General features: G+C 36.4%; 1 long non-coding RNA gene across 1 annotated transcript; it reads right to left on the bottom strand.

Annotated features, from left to right (window-relative positions):
* Positions 1–10,911: 10,911 nt before the first annotated feature.
* LOC130464224 (uncharacterized) lies at positions 10,912–12,387 on the bottom strand. Its single transcript, XR_008924579.1, has 2 exons — positions 12,158–12,387; positions 10,912–11,133 (listed from the first exon to the last, which is right to left on the bottom strand). It is a non-coding gene; the product is annotated as an uncharacterized lncRNA (long non-coding RNA).
* Between the last annotated feature and the right edge of the window lie 2,627 nt (positions 12,388–15,014).

Below are 15,014 nucleotides of genomic sequence, written 5' to 3'. Positions count from 1 at the left end.
CCGGAAACGATGATATTGCCGGAAACGGAAATATGGATCGTATCGGAAATATAAATATTATCCAAGTCGTAGATGTTGCCGGAAACGGAAACATGGTACGTATCGGAAAATATTATCGGAAATGGAAATAATGCCGGAATCGGAAATATTATCGGAATCGGAAAATAATTCCGGAAACGGAAATATTAAATATTTGTTCGAAACGGAAATTAATTCCGGAATCGAAAATGTTAAATATTGTTCGTATCGGAAATGAATTCCGGAATCGGGAATTTAATCGGAAGCGCATCATACGAATTAGCATCGGACGAGACTTGCTAGACGAAGGCCCAGCACGAAGCCAGGCCCGCGCCCAGCAAGCCAAGCGCCCAACACACGCTGCCAAAGCCTCGCCAGGCCCAGCGCAAGGCCAGGCCCAGCAAGGCATGGCGCGCGCGCGAGCTATGTGGGCTGCGAGCAAATGGGCTGCGAGCGGTGCAGCTCGCGTGGACCGAGAGGCTTGCGCCGGCTGTGCGGTGCTCATGCTCGTGTGCGGTCCTAATCCTAGTAGATAGAATTTATTTAATAGAGTCTTAAAGGGATTCTAATTAAACTAATTGGTATATAGGATTCTAAATCCTTTTCTATACTCTATAAATATGTGCCTAGAGTCACAAATTTATACACGAGATTTCAAGTATTCAAAGCTAGGATTTTTAAGCAGAAAAATCAGTCATAACTCTTGCCTTATTTAGCCGAAAATAATAGTACCTTAAGGGCGATTTTAGTTGGTCAATCTTAAGGCGGATCCGGACATGCTGTGGACTTTCTACGGAGGGACGACACTTGGAGTCCTAAAGACTTGTTCTTGTTCGGTTCGGGCGCAGCTAGGGAGGGCACGCTACAAAGTGTATGCATCCTAGACTAATTATATGATTATGTACAATTAATATGATTCCTGGCATTAAGGTTTTTCCGCGTGATTTATGTTGTTCATATGTATCATAACCTAACAGATTACTGTATAGCGTAGGCTGTACCGCGGTTCCCAAAAACACTTACCATTCGCCTTAGCAGAGCCTCTTTTTAGCTTTAAAACGACCTTTAACTTTTAGATTCTTAGCCTTCCTTCAATTCTAGCATTGTTTCCCCTTATATTCTTCAATTTAGGCTAATGAATTGGCTATAACTTCGTCAGTAATTGAGATGGTTTGAATTCTTATATGGACAAAGTTCGGCTTAATAGAGTTTTTACGAAAGAACTATTACTAATACTCGCCTTAGCAGGGCCTCTTTTTAGCTTTAAAACGACCTTTAACTTTTAGATTCTTATCCTTCCTTTAATTCCAGCAAAGTTTCCCCTTATATTCTTCAATTTAGGCTAATGAATTGGCTATAACTTCGTCAGTAATTGGGATGGTTTGAATGCTTATATGGACAAAGTTTGGCTTAATAGAGTTTATACGGAAGAACTATTACGAATACGATACGGCACTTTATGAGAGATTTGTAATACTAGAGAGGGAAGAGAGAATTCATAATATCAGAAGACTGCGACTGAATTGATGATGGAAATCGGGGTACAGAAGGGTTGTATTTATAGTGTAACCGTCGAAATAAGATAGATATTTGAAGAGTTCAAGTTTTTGTGAAAATCAAATGGCAGCGCCAGAAAAAAGTGGAGTTGGCCATGAGTGCGATAGAAATTTCTAGCGCAGGCAGATCTGCAGATTTCCAGAAAATTCGATCTTTAACAGCTCATAATCCCTTCATACAATCTCGGATTCTTGCAAATAATATCTTATTGGAAATCTACGGAATTTCTCTTTCCAACGCCGCTAGTCTCGTATCAATGGGCTTCGTAATTTTGAGTTATGGCCCAAAGAGTGAAGGTCGGTCTGTTTTGGCTAAGCCCAAGTAAAAGCCTTATAACTTATTAGTTTTAAATTGGATTTGGGCCAATGATAACTCTATGGAAAGCTTATTCCAAGGCCTATACAAAAACGTGATATGCATAATCCAAATAATAATTTATAAGACAAACTTTAACTTTGTAAGGACGTATCATTTGCTAAATGAGCTAACGAGCGTATTCCAGGCACTCGTAAGCATATTTAAGTAATTTGGGTTAACATTTACATGTATTGTGCACAATAAATATGAGTTAGAGATATGATATAATTCGAGCTATGTTATTCTAGAGTCTGAATGCAAGCACTAGAACATTGTGGTGCGTACAAGTGTGATGTAACACGAGCAATTTATGGAAGTTACTATATATAACAGGTTTTGATGCGGATGGTCTCTTTAGTCAGTTGAGGGTCGTTATTCAGCTAATCAGAGCGCATTGTTGACGAGTGGGTTATAGCTTCATTATTGAATTCACCTCTTCGGGCCTAGGGGAAAAATGTAGGCGTCTACAGTTAGCCCTCACTTTCATTGTGTCTGGTTAAGACGTTAATCAAAGTATTGGTAGACGGAGTGCGTCTGAAAACTCAGTCTGAATAAGACCAAATTTAGGCGAGGGTCTTACGAGACCCCAAGTTTAGACGGTGATTGGATATTTTCGAAAATAGAAACTTAAGTAATTTTGATAATGCTTTTGACATTTTATTAAAGAGGAATGAATAAACCTCGAATCAGGGCTGATGACATTTTATTAAAGAGGAATGAATAAACCTCAGATCGGGGCTGATGACATTTTAGTATAGAGGAATGAATAAACATCAAATAGCTGATGACATTTTATTAAAGAGGAATGAATAAACCTCAAATCGGGGCTGATGATATTTATTAAAGAGGAATGAATAAACCCAAATCGGGGGTGATGACATTTTATTAAAGAGGAATGAATAAACCTCGAATCCGGGCTAATGACATTTTATTAAAGAGGAATGAATAAACCACAAATTGGAAAAAACTCATGAACTGTCGTTTTTTTAAGAAAACGAAAACTTAAACTTATTTTAATTTTTATTTTTTGGAAAATAAATGTAACTTAGAACTCAAACTTGATTATTTTCTATTTTTTGAAATAAAAAACCAATACTATGAATGTTTGAAAGCCATTACCTGAGTAGGTTGCGGTTATTTCCTGGAATATCGTTGCCTGTAAGTGGACCAACGGAATAATTATTATTTTAGGAAATAATAATTTTAAAAACAGTTACTCTTTACGTGGGAAAGAAATAGAGTAAAGCTGACTGTTATTTGCGGTATACGAAGGGCGAGGTGGCCCGACATTTTTCTACAGGAGAATGAATATGCGCCAGAACTTTCTAGAACTTTCTAGCACGTGTTCCTGAAGCACTAGAAAACCCTAGCGATGTCTTCATTTATATACGGGTTCGCAACAATTTCTTTGCCATTTATATAAGGATTCAAGTGTAACTAGGTCGAATAAGATAAATGTTTGAAGAGATTGGGCTTTTGTGAAACTGAAATTACAGCGCCAATAACTTCCAACACTGGTCAAGTTGCGCCGGATTTGTTGGTTGTTGAGTCAGTGATAACACATTTAGAAACTTTATTCGTGCATTGATTGGCTGAGAACCAAACTGTAGGGCCAGAATAAAATGGCGCTGGTGTCTGGGTGCTGGAAATAAGGAGCGCGTATATGCCTCGCGCTAGAATTCTCTAGCGCTGGTAAAATATATCTGCTGGTTTTCCTCATCCTTTCGGTTTGTTCTGAATTTCTATCTCACTCATGGTTTTATCTCTTCGATGACGCCGGTTGGAGTGCAAACTTTATCTTTCCTCAAGGATTAATTGTAGTGCAATGTAATCACTTTGAATATTTGTCTTGTACGGTTACTATTTCTGGTGGCTGTTAAGCATGGAAGCTACTATAAAAGACAGTTACTATAAATGGAAAGATAGGTTTCGGGATCTCGTTAGTTATTTCACTGTTGTTCTTTGTGATTTCGCATTTTCTCTTAACTCTTGCTGCCCATTTTTTCTCGGATTTTGCAGATGTCTTCACCAAATTCGTTCCCAAGTAATCCTGGATCACTAATATGTAAGTAAAATCAGATTTTGCTTGAGTTTTTGGTTTAATTTTGAGTAAATTCATATAGAAATTTAAGCTCAAATTGATTTGGGGTCTCTTGATTTTGGCCTGATTTCCTGCAATAGTTTACTTGTTTTTGATGTTTGCAACATGTATAAGTGTTCTAGCAAGTTAATTTTCACAAGTATGTTGATTCTGTGAATTGATGTTGGGACACAATGTAGGTGTTCTTGGCTTATTGCTTGCGCTTTACATGGTCTATGCATGAATTTATATTTGGAGTTGTTTTTCTCAATTTCACATGTACGGGTTTACTACCAATTTGACCTTAGTAGCATGTTTGTACTTAGGGAACAAAAATTGTTTGACTCCTCTAGGTAAGATAAAATGGTTATGAATTTTAATACATGGATTTTAGAAATAGTATGTGTTATTTGCTGGGTTGAGGTATGATGCCTCTCTACTTTTCAAAATGCTAATTTGTAGATTGTTCTTTCCAGCCTTATTTACTGTTATCTGTTTGCAGTTGTGCGCTTTTGAGCGTTTTCCTTTTCTCACCCCTTGGTCGGGGAGGGAGAGTCATGAATATCCTATTGTTACTTGTTGGGGGTGCTGCGTGGCAACTGAAGGGCAGCTTAACCTATTGGTTAGCAGGAGATGTTCAAGACTCCAAGTCCTACTCAGGTAAGTGTAAGGATTTGCTTACTATGTATCATCTCGTTTTATACGAGATATTAACTATTCGTTTTCGTCTTTTGTTCAATGTTGTAGATGCGAAAAGTGTCTGTAAGATGCAGTGTCACGAGGGGTATGCTTCATGGGTACTTGGGGTTTGCGGAAAGGACTTGTCGCGTGTGCCCCATTTTCGTAGAAGAACTCGGGGGGTTTCAGCCCCCAAGTGTTTACCTTTTCTTTCTTTTATTGCGGTGGATATTTTCCTACGGCTTTTCAGCGTCCTCTGAAGCAATGGTCAAACTGTAAGAACAGATATGTGCAGAGTGATTATCATGCAAGTTTGCTGCAGCAAGATGATCGGAGTTCTCATAAACTCGCAATGTTTTATTGCCCTATAATTAGTTTGGAGAAACTTTCAAGTTCTAATTAGTTAAACTTTCTTAGAGCTGAGATGAGGGATTTAGAAAATTAAGGTTTGTTTTGCACGACTGTACAATTGGATTTGCTCCCTTTGACATATGTATAGCATTAGCATGCATCGAGACTTTGCGATAAAATCGACGTTTGTAGCAGTTTTGAAGTGCTTTCCTCAAGCCCCTAAGCATGGCTATGGGATTGGATAGCTTTTGCTATAATGCTTGGCATATGTTTTCCATGTTCGTGATGTCCAGAATGAAAAAAGATTTTGCGACCAATAGTTCATGAATAGTTTGAAGCATACTTGTTTAATGTAAGGTATGTTTAAGGAACGAGTAGTAAATTGTACTTGTCGTTTTTCTTTGTAGGTGTCGTATTAGGCGACAGAGCCATGGTCAAGGTGGTAAATAAGTTGAAGTATGCCTGGACCAAGGCTCGAGTGACACTTTTTTAGTCAGAGTGAGGAATTCCAACCTGTAATCAAAGAAACAGATATAAAACGAAAGCATGCGCATTTTAAGTTTAGGGTCAATAATGTAATTTTTGCAGATTTAGAGGTTTTAAGTCTGTAGGAAGATATCAGTTAAAACTTGCGGATTTAGTTCCAAACTATACGTAATGGAAAAGTCTTGTATGTTCAATTAGTTGTGAAGGGAGAGAATGGACGCGTTGGCTAAGCTAGCCCCCATTATAAAGCAGAGCAAGGTTTTTGCCTCTTTTGAATTATACATGGGAAGGTGCATCCAGACTCGATTTCTTAACAAGGAAATGCATGAACTGACTAAGATATATAGAGGACATATCCAACTTTGTTAATAATATTTTGAAAATAGAAGGAAGAAGTAGGATCCTTATTTTAAGAGCATATTGAGAATATTCGTTTTCAAGGAAATCATTTGACAATGAGGTTGCATGACAATGCGATCTCATTGTTTGGTTTATGTCTAATGTCAAACCGTCTTATTTTCGTATCAGATTCAGAAGCTTCCACTTAGGTTTTTGGATGTAGTACTTTGAAAGTTTCTTATAAGAAGTATCGGTTGCTCGATTCGGGATGAATCTTATATGCTCAAAGTTTAAGAAGCTAGGTGAAGGACATTCTTGCATGAAGAGATGTCAAGGGATGGTAAGGATAGTAAGTGCTACCCTTTTCTATTTATAATGGTGGGAAAAGCGATAAAAAACGTAGATTTAGATTATAGTATCGCGTAAGCTATAATGCGGTTCTCAGGAACACTTACCAATCGCTTTTACAGAGCCTCCTTTTTAGCTTTAAAACAACCTTTGTACTGACTTTTAGATCCTTATCATTCCTTTAATTCCAGAAGAGTTTCCCCTTAGATTCTTCGGTTTAGGCTAATAAATTGGCTATAACTTCCTCATTAATTGAGATATTGTGAATGCTTATACGGACAGAGTTCATCTTAACAAGAGTTAATACGGAAGAACTAATTCTAATACGGGATTGGACTTTATGAGAGATTTGGAATACTAGAGGGGGAAGAGATAATTCAGAATATCAGAGGAGTGAGACTGAATTGATGGTGGAAATCGGGGTGTAGAAGGCTTGTATTTATAATGAAACCGTCGAAATAAGATAGATATTTGAAGAGTTCGAGTTTTTGAGAAAATCAAATGGCAGCGCCAGAAAAAACAGGCGCTGGCCAGGAGTGCACTAGAAGTTTCTAGCACAGGTGTGCCAGCGCTAGAAATTTCTAGCGCGGGCAGATTTGCGGATTTCCAGAAAATTCGATCTTTAACAACTTATAATTCCTTCATACAAACTCAGATTCTTGCACACAATATCTTATTGGAAAGCTACAGAACCTAGCTTTTCAATGCCGCCGGTCTCATATCAATGGGCTTCATAAATCTCGAGTTATAGCCCAAAAAGTTAAGGTCGGTCCGTTTTGGCGAAGCCCAAGTAAAAGCCTTATAACTTATGCGTTTCAAATCGGATTTGGGCCTATGATAAGTCTATGGAAATCTTATTTCAAGGTCTATACAACCATGTGATATGAATGACCCAAATAATAATTTTTAAGACAAACTATGACTTTGTAAGGACGTATCATTTGCTAAATGAGCTAACAAGCATATTCTAGGCACTCGTAAGCATATTTAAGTAACTTGGGTTAACATTTACATGTATTGTGCACAATAAATATGAGTTAGAGATTTGATATAATTCGAGCTATGTTATTCTAGAGTCTGAATGCAAGCACTAGAACATTGTGGTGCGTACAGGTGTGCTGTAACACGGGCAATTATATTCTTTCTTTCTATCAATGCAACCATATATTAAGCCGTATCGGGATGCGAATGCGAAGAAGTACATGTCCAGTCTATTTTAGAATTCTTTTTATTTATGGAAGTTACTATATTTAACAGGTTCTGCTGCTGATGATCTCTTCAGTCAGTCGAGAGTCGTTCTTCAGCTAATCAGAGCTTATTGTTGACGAGTGGGTTATAGCTTCAACATTGAACTCACGGCTTCGGGCCTACGGAACAAATGTAGGCGTCTACATGGGTGATCATATAGGTTTGATTTGTGGGAATTGTGTGAAATGATTTATTAAGGTCTTAATGAGTTTATTAGAGGAATGGTTGAGAGTATGTTTCATGGTAAGTTTCGTGCTAAATCATTGAATGCAGCTTGGAAATTTTATAATTGGTTATCTAAAGATACATATGAATGGAAAATGACCAAACGTGGGTCATGTGTTGGGGATTTTCATGTTTCTAATGTTCATTCTAATTTTTGCATAAATTTCCTTGAAGTTTCCTATGTTTACAATAGTGAGCCATATACGCATGATCTTAATCCCCCTCCCTTTTATTGTCATGTTGATGAGTTGCATTCTAATGTAAATTTTTTTTTATGCTTCTTATCAAATTGCTTTAAATATTTGCATGAATTTCCATAATCTTCGTTATAACCCCAATTGTGAATCTCACATGCTTGATTGTGACCCGTCTTACCATGTTGATTTTCAAAATTCTATTCATTCAGAATCGTCGAAATCAAACTTGGAGCTTCTCCTTGAGAATTACATTAAAGAGTTTAATTCTAGGGCCAACCAAATAGCCGATCACATGACCTTTCTTGAAGCTAAAATCAATGCTTTTCAGAAACCTATAAACCATTTTGCTATGATTGATGACGATTTGAGGACGTTGAGAATGAAAACCCATTGGAAAAGAGAAGTCTGAACCTTGATAATGATTTTTGGGATAATGAAGATGAGGAGTATGATTTTTGAGTCTCTTATTCCTATCTCAAGTGATCTTAATTTAATTCTCTTTTCTCTCTATTTATAGCATTCGTGCTCTCGTATTCTCTCTTCGTTTAGTGAATTCTTTGGTCAATGGAAAGTAAGACATATGATTTGGTGGTTGAGGAGTTTTTTGAGGCGAATGATAGGGATTTGGAGGAAAAATCCTTGATTGAGGATCCTTTGGTCGAAAAACCTTGTGTTTTGAAGTCTTGTGATGCGGGAGAAGTTGTTTGTGAAGCCCTTGTTCATCCAATTTATGGAATATAATCTTCGGATCTATCCATGGCACGCATGTCAGCCGCCCACCATGCAAATATGTCCTTGTGATCCCTTAATGGTTGTATGAGATCAATTCGGAGCCCCGAGTTTAGGCCCTTGTTTATTCGAACGCTCTTATCATAATCTTCGAGCACTAAAAAAAATACGACAAATAGTGGCTCTTTTTGGGTAACATTTTGACGCACATAATCGTCGTAATTTTGTTTAGTGACGCTTCGTAGAATCGTCGATATTTTAATAGCCGATATATACCGGCGCTTTTATGCGTCACTATTATCACAAATATAGGCGCTTTTTTGCGTCAATATTGTCGCATATATGGACTCATTCTTTCAACGAAATATTTAAATTCTCTAAAGCGTCACAATTTATTTAGTTTCCTGCAACTTCTGAGCAAATTTCGACGCTATATTCCGTTGGTGTTTGTGCTTGCATTTTGTTATCCTAATTAACATCAAACAAATATTGACGCTTTGGAGCGTCACTATTTCACACAATAATTTATTTATTTTTCAATTTTATTGCATAATATAGTAATTAATACTAACATAAATTTGTCTAAAATATATATTAAGCACATATGAATGCACAATAAAATTTAAATATTAATGTACTACATAACGAAAAAAATAACTAATTTATACTTAGCGATAATGTACTTTACAAAAAGTGCTAATTATCATCCATGCATTAATTTGCACTATCTAATAAAAATAAACAATTTTTTGAAACAAAAACAACTTTCTAGCATTATTTTTTCTACATTAATCAAGATTGTCCAAAACTAAATAAAAACAATGTACTAATTAACCAAGTAAAAGCCTATCGCCATGTTAGCTTAGGTTCAAGGTAACTTGTTGATCACTTGATATACGTTTCACCGTTACCGCTTGAATCATCAATAATCTGCAAATACTAATATACTATGTCAAATATATCTATAAAGAATTATTTACACATTTTAAAATCAAATCACCTAATCTTGTAGAAATAAAACAGTCAAATAAGTGAGTAGGATTCTCACCATACCAAAATCGAGCATCTCCAAGGTTTCAAAAACCTTAAAATTTTCATAATTTATTATAAATATAGAGATTGAATATCATCAGAGACTAACAATATACTCCCTCCGTCCCTTAATACTTGACCTATTTTGACTTTTTGCACTATTCACATAATTCACTTTGACCCTATTTTATTTCTAATATATGAAAATAAATGTTAGTATATATTATATTGTTGGCTTCATCTTAATGTATATTTTCAAAATTTAAAGAAATTGGTGGTCAAAGTTGTGCATCGGCAAGCGTGTCTGGTCAAAACAGGTCAAGTATTAAGGGACAGAGGGAGTATCATAATTACACAACTATGGAGGGGCTTCCCTTGAAAGGACCTCCAATCCCCGTTACATTACAAAACTAAACTCGGAATCAGGTATACATCGAATAGGTAATCTGATAGCTCAACTAACAATAAAGAGTCTAACCCTAATGAAGACAACCTAACATTTAAATCCTATTCCATAAATTATAATGTAAGGACAACAAAGTGATACGAAGATTGGTGGTATAATCAACAAAGTTAAAACCTTATATTGGTCTAAATCAATTATGTTGTTATGGTATCTAACAAGTAGCACCCTTTCAAATGTCACATAGTTGGAGAAAATGGGAAAGTTTAATTTTCTTAAGTAGAAGATGATGGTTTTTATGAACTATAATCGAAGGAAGAATCGGAAAAGTCAAGAGCATGTGCAAAATTACAGATAGAGTTTATGAAATCACCAAAGGATTGTTTCAACTTAAGATGCCAACGTCTAATCAATTTCTACCTCATCTTTAAGAGATTCGAACTGAAGGAAATAATGCCCTTGGTCCAAGTATGCATTCTATGTTAAGTCTAATAAATGCGGTTCAGTATTAATTAACAAGTTAATAATTCAGTGAGATCAAGTGAGCTGAATGCCTAGCTAGAGGCCGCTTCAGTTCAAGTGGAATTAATGATATTAATCCACAGCTTACTCTTGACTGAACCCGTAGGGTCACACAAATAGTACGTAAACGGATCAAGTATTTAATGGCATTAAATACTCTATCTATGAATATTCGGAATCGACGGATCTTGGTTTCAGTGGGAGCTGAGATCGTCACTGTAACACCCCGACAATTCTCTCTTTTCTAAAATAACCTTTTTATATAAACGTGGAGAATTATCAAGGCATTATCGCCCGTGTGAAAACGTTACGGCTTATTCAGAATTTTGCAGCGGAAAACATAAAACTAACTTTAGGTTTATAAATAATCGATTACAGGTTTAGTCCCAAAAATCAACCAACGAAAATAAGGAAATATAAATAGTATGACAAGTTTAAAGTCCAATTAAGCAAACCCAAGTCAACTTAGCAAATCAAAACTAAATACAAGCTCTCTATTCCCGATCCCAATGATGCAACATCTTCAAACCTGCAGATGGACAATGCTTATTGATCCTTAGAGACTGCTCACCAAAGATTGGGTCATCACAGGATCAATAAGGCATAGCCATGATCAACATGCACAAGCAAAAGCACGTAATCAGCAAAGCTGAGTACTACATACTAAATCAATAATAATCCTAACATGATTCTATTAAACGAACAACCCTAACATGATACTAATGAACACAAACAAGGGCAGACAAAACATGATAGTTTGACGACCATACTTGACCAGACTAGACTAGGCTAGACTTTTAGCAATAATATTATTTTAGTTGAAATAGACAATGGACCGAGTTGACCATCCAGAAGTCTTCACTAAGGAAGACGAGGTACGGGCGCGACTCCGTAACCTCAGTGACCTGCGATATCGAGGAACGTTTAAATAAAAATAAGACACGGTGATCAATCCGGTCCCAGAAAAGGCCATGGGCTACCACCATGAACCCCAACTCCTGTTTGTCCGTCACTTCAGACGTGCACAGTCTAAAGCTATTGCTATTCAGTTTCACTTTACATGATTTACAAATTGAGATTCCGTTATGACTCAACCATTACATAAGACAGACAATTCACATTTGTTCACAACTGTTTTTATCTTGGAATTAAGTAAGTGATCATAAAAGCATCAATCAAGACTCATTCCAACTTAACCAACCTTTCCTTTAACCATGAGCAACCCTGTATATGGGCATAAAGTTTCAACTTACTAAACAAGGTCCTCCGCCCTTATAAAGTAGTGAAAAGATAGAAAGGGAACAACAACCAATTGATCCAACCCAATCATATAGAATAATCTAGTGTTCCCAACCAACATGTTTGTATCAAACATCCATACTAACATGTTACAGTTCTTATAGTGCAAAATAAGTTCAATAAGTTTGTCCAACAGTATTAAACATGCACATTCAATATAACCCAGTTCGTCCATAATATCAACATCACCAAGTTCAACAATAATATCAACATAACCAAGTTCAACAACGAGATTCAACATGGTTTCAACAATTAGCACACGTTCCAAGCACACAGGTATGTACGTACCTTGTGTAAACAAACTGATAGGCCACTTTAACGAATTCAAAAGTCGCCCACAAAGAATTCTCCGCCTAAAATAATCAAGAAACGTACCCAAATCAATTCCTAATAATTTACAGCAACACTAACGTACTCTAAACACATCCTAAACATATTTAGAACATTCCCCAATATCGAAACTTAATTAATTAACTTCCTAGAATAGTGATTAATTCCCTAACGATCCCTAATTATCATAAACTCCAACAAACGTTCCTTTTTAAATTTCCAGCAACATTAGGGTGCTTCAAACCCTTCCTAAACATAATTAGATCCTTTCCCAATAGCAAAACTTGAGTATTTGATTTCCTAGCATAATAATTATTGAATCAATGATTGAAATTCGTTGAAAACTCTTCGCAAACATCATACTTTAAATTTTCAGCAATACGAAATCGTTTAAAGCTTTCCCAAAACCAAATTATCATGCTTAGAACATAAAATAATAATTTTAATAATTCACAACCATTCTATCATGATTTTAAATCTATTAAAACCTTAAAAATTCATGTTTTAATAATTAAAATCCTTATTTTAATTCAATTATATAAATCTGAAAATTAATGATTCAATTTTGCGAAACATGAAATCTGGAATTCATAATTGGATAATAAAAACTAAACATTTAATTTAATAGAACATAAATTACATAATTAAAACATAATTTAAAACATTTAATTAACTTAGGGTTTAAGAAATTAACCAAATAAAGGTTTAAGGAGATGCTGGCCGGCGGCATGGGAGGCGCGGCAGCGAGTGGTGGTTCTGGTGGTTGATGCGACGTGGCTGGGCGTGCGGTTGCTGTGCGACAGCATGAAAGCAAATGAGGAGAAGAGCGCAAGAAATAACAACCAAGAAAGGAGACCGAAAAATAAAAAGGAGGGAGGAGAAGTTACCGAGCAGACCGCCGGTCAGGCGATGGAGAAGAACTCACGGCGGCTGTGCTGGTGGCGAGCATGGTGGTCTCGCTGCGCGAAAGCAGAACAACCAAGAGGAGAAGGGTAAGAAACTGAAAGAAGAAGAAAGAGATACGAGGGGAGAGAGAGAGTACCGGACGGAGAAGAGAAGGAAGGTGAGGCTCGCGGTGGTAGGGCGGCGCGACTGAGGATGGCGGCGCTGCGGTGGTGCGGCGGTTGCTTGAGGAGCAGCAGTTCCACGTGAAATTGAAGAGAAGGGTTTGGAATGGTTCACGTGAAAGAATAAGAGGGAAGGGAGTTTTGTTGTTTTTGTTTTGCTTTTTACGTGAGATTGAAAGAGAAGGGAGTAAAGAGTTTTGGATTTAATTATTTGGGCTTCATCCAATTGGGCTAGAATTATGATTTAGTTTTAGAACTTGAATCCAAAACCGTTTAGGATTGTTTTCCAATTTCGAACGTGTTTTCGTAATTCAAATTCTTTTCAACATAAAGTCTAAAATTATTTTAATTTCATACATCGTTGAAATATTTAAAACGTATAAAAATAAATATTCGTTAATTACATATTTATTTCTAAAATTCGTAAATTCTATATAAATATAAATAACTATACGTTAAAATATATTAATAAAATTTATAAAATTACGGGGGATTACAATCTACCCCTCTTAAAAGAAGTTTCGTCCCGAAACTTTACACGAAAATTCACATATTTTCCAAAAGTTATCAACTTATTCTTACTGGAGAAGTACTTGTGCCGCTCATGTGCACTCTTTTGCCAACTTAAAGTTGCTTGTGTTACTCATGAACACCTTTTTCTTATGCGGAGAATCTATTTATTTTGCACCAACATGTATAAGTTGCTAAAAATGAGCGTAAAATGCATAAAATTGCTATAAAAATAGGTAAAAGCGCGAATTTTTATCACATTCTACCCCTCTTAAAGAAAACGAGTTACGCCCTCGTAACTCATCTCAGGGAATACTTTGGATATTTCACCTTCAACGAACTCTGTCCCCAATACAATGTTTTCGCGAAAATCATTCCAGCAAGTGGGGCTTTTGCACTTCTTTCCATGGAATGCCTCAAAATGTGACATCTTAATGCTCGCATGATAACTATTGTTGCAAGAAATTCAATCGACTCTAGGTGGTTTTTCCCGGTTACCCTTAAAGTAAATAACACAAGTTTTCAACATATGTTCCGTTAGTAATCTCAATCTGTCTATCGGTTGCAGGGTGGAAAATAATACTCATTTTCAATGTCGTCCCCAAGATTCATTGTACCTTTTTGCCAAAATTTCAGAATTTTATGGTCGGTAAATATCTTAGTTTCATAAGCTTCATAAGGATCTTAGTTCCAAATCTTCAAAGCGGACACAATAAAGTTAGCTCTAGATCATGGGTAGGGTGACTAGCCTCATAAGGTTTCAATTGACACGACAACAGGTGCGGAGGTCAAACGCTCTTTTAAAATCTGGAAAGCTTCCTCACATTTCTTACTCCACTCGAATTTCGATTCCTTTTTCATCAAGTTGGTCACTGGTTTTGCTTTCTTCGAAAAGTCTTTCACAACCTCCTATAATAGTCATCTAGGCTTAGAAAACTTCAAATACCGGACACGTTCTTTGGAGTAGGTCACTCACTCACAGCTTGAATCTTAGCAGGATCTACGGAACTCCTTCTGTTCAACTTTTCCTTGTTACCGAACCTCATTACGCTTTTCATTGCTGTATAACTTTTGGGCTTAACTCTTAGCTCTTGCACCAATTCATGTATTTCTTTTCATCTTTTCCAGACAACAAATGATTTCTAACGATCCTGGACCACTCAAATCTTCTCTTAAATTTATTCCCTTACGTAACATAGTTCTCAATCAATTTAGTCCTTGACTTTTCCGTCGGTGTC

This window comes from Spinacia oleracea, chromosome 6 (genome assembly GCF_020520425.1).
Source record: "Spinacia oleracea cultivar Varoflay chromosome 6, BTI_SOV_V1, whole genome shotgun sequence".
NCBI lineage: Eukaryota > Viridiplantae > Streptophyta > Magnoliopsida > Caryophyllales > Amaranthaceae > Spinacia > Spinacia oleracea.
Note: the sequence above shows the minus strand (reverse complement) of the source record. Positions and strands in the feature narration are given on the sequence as shown.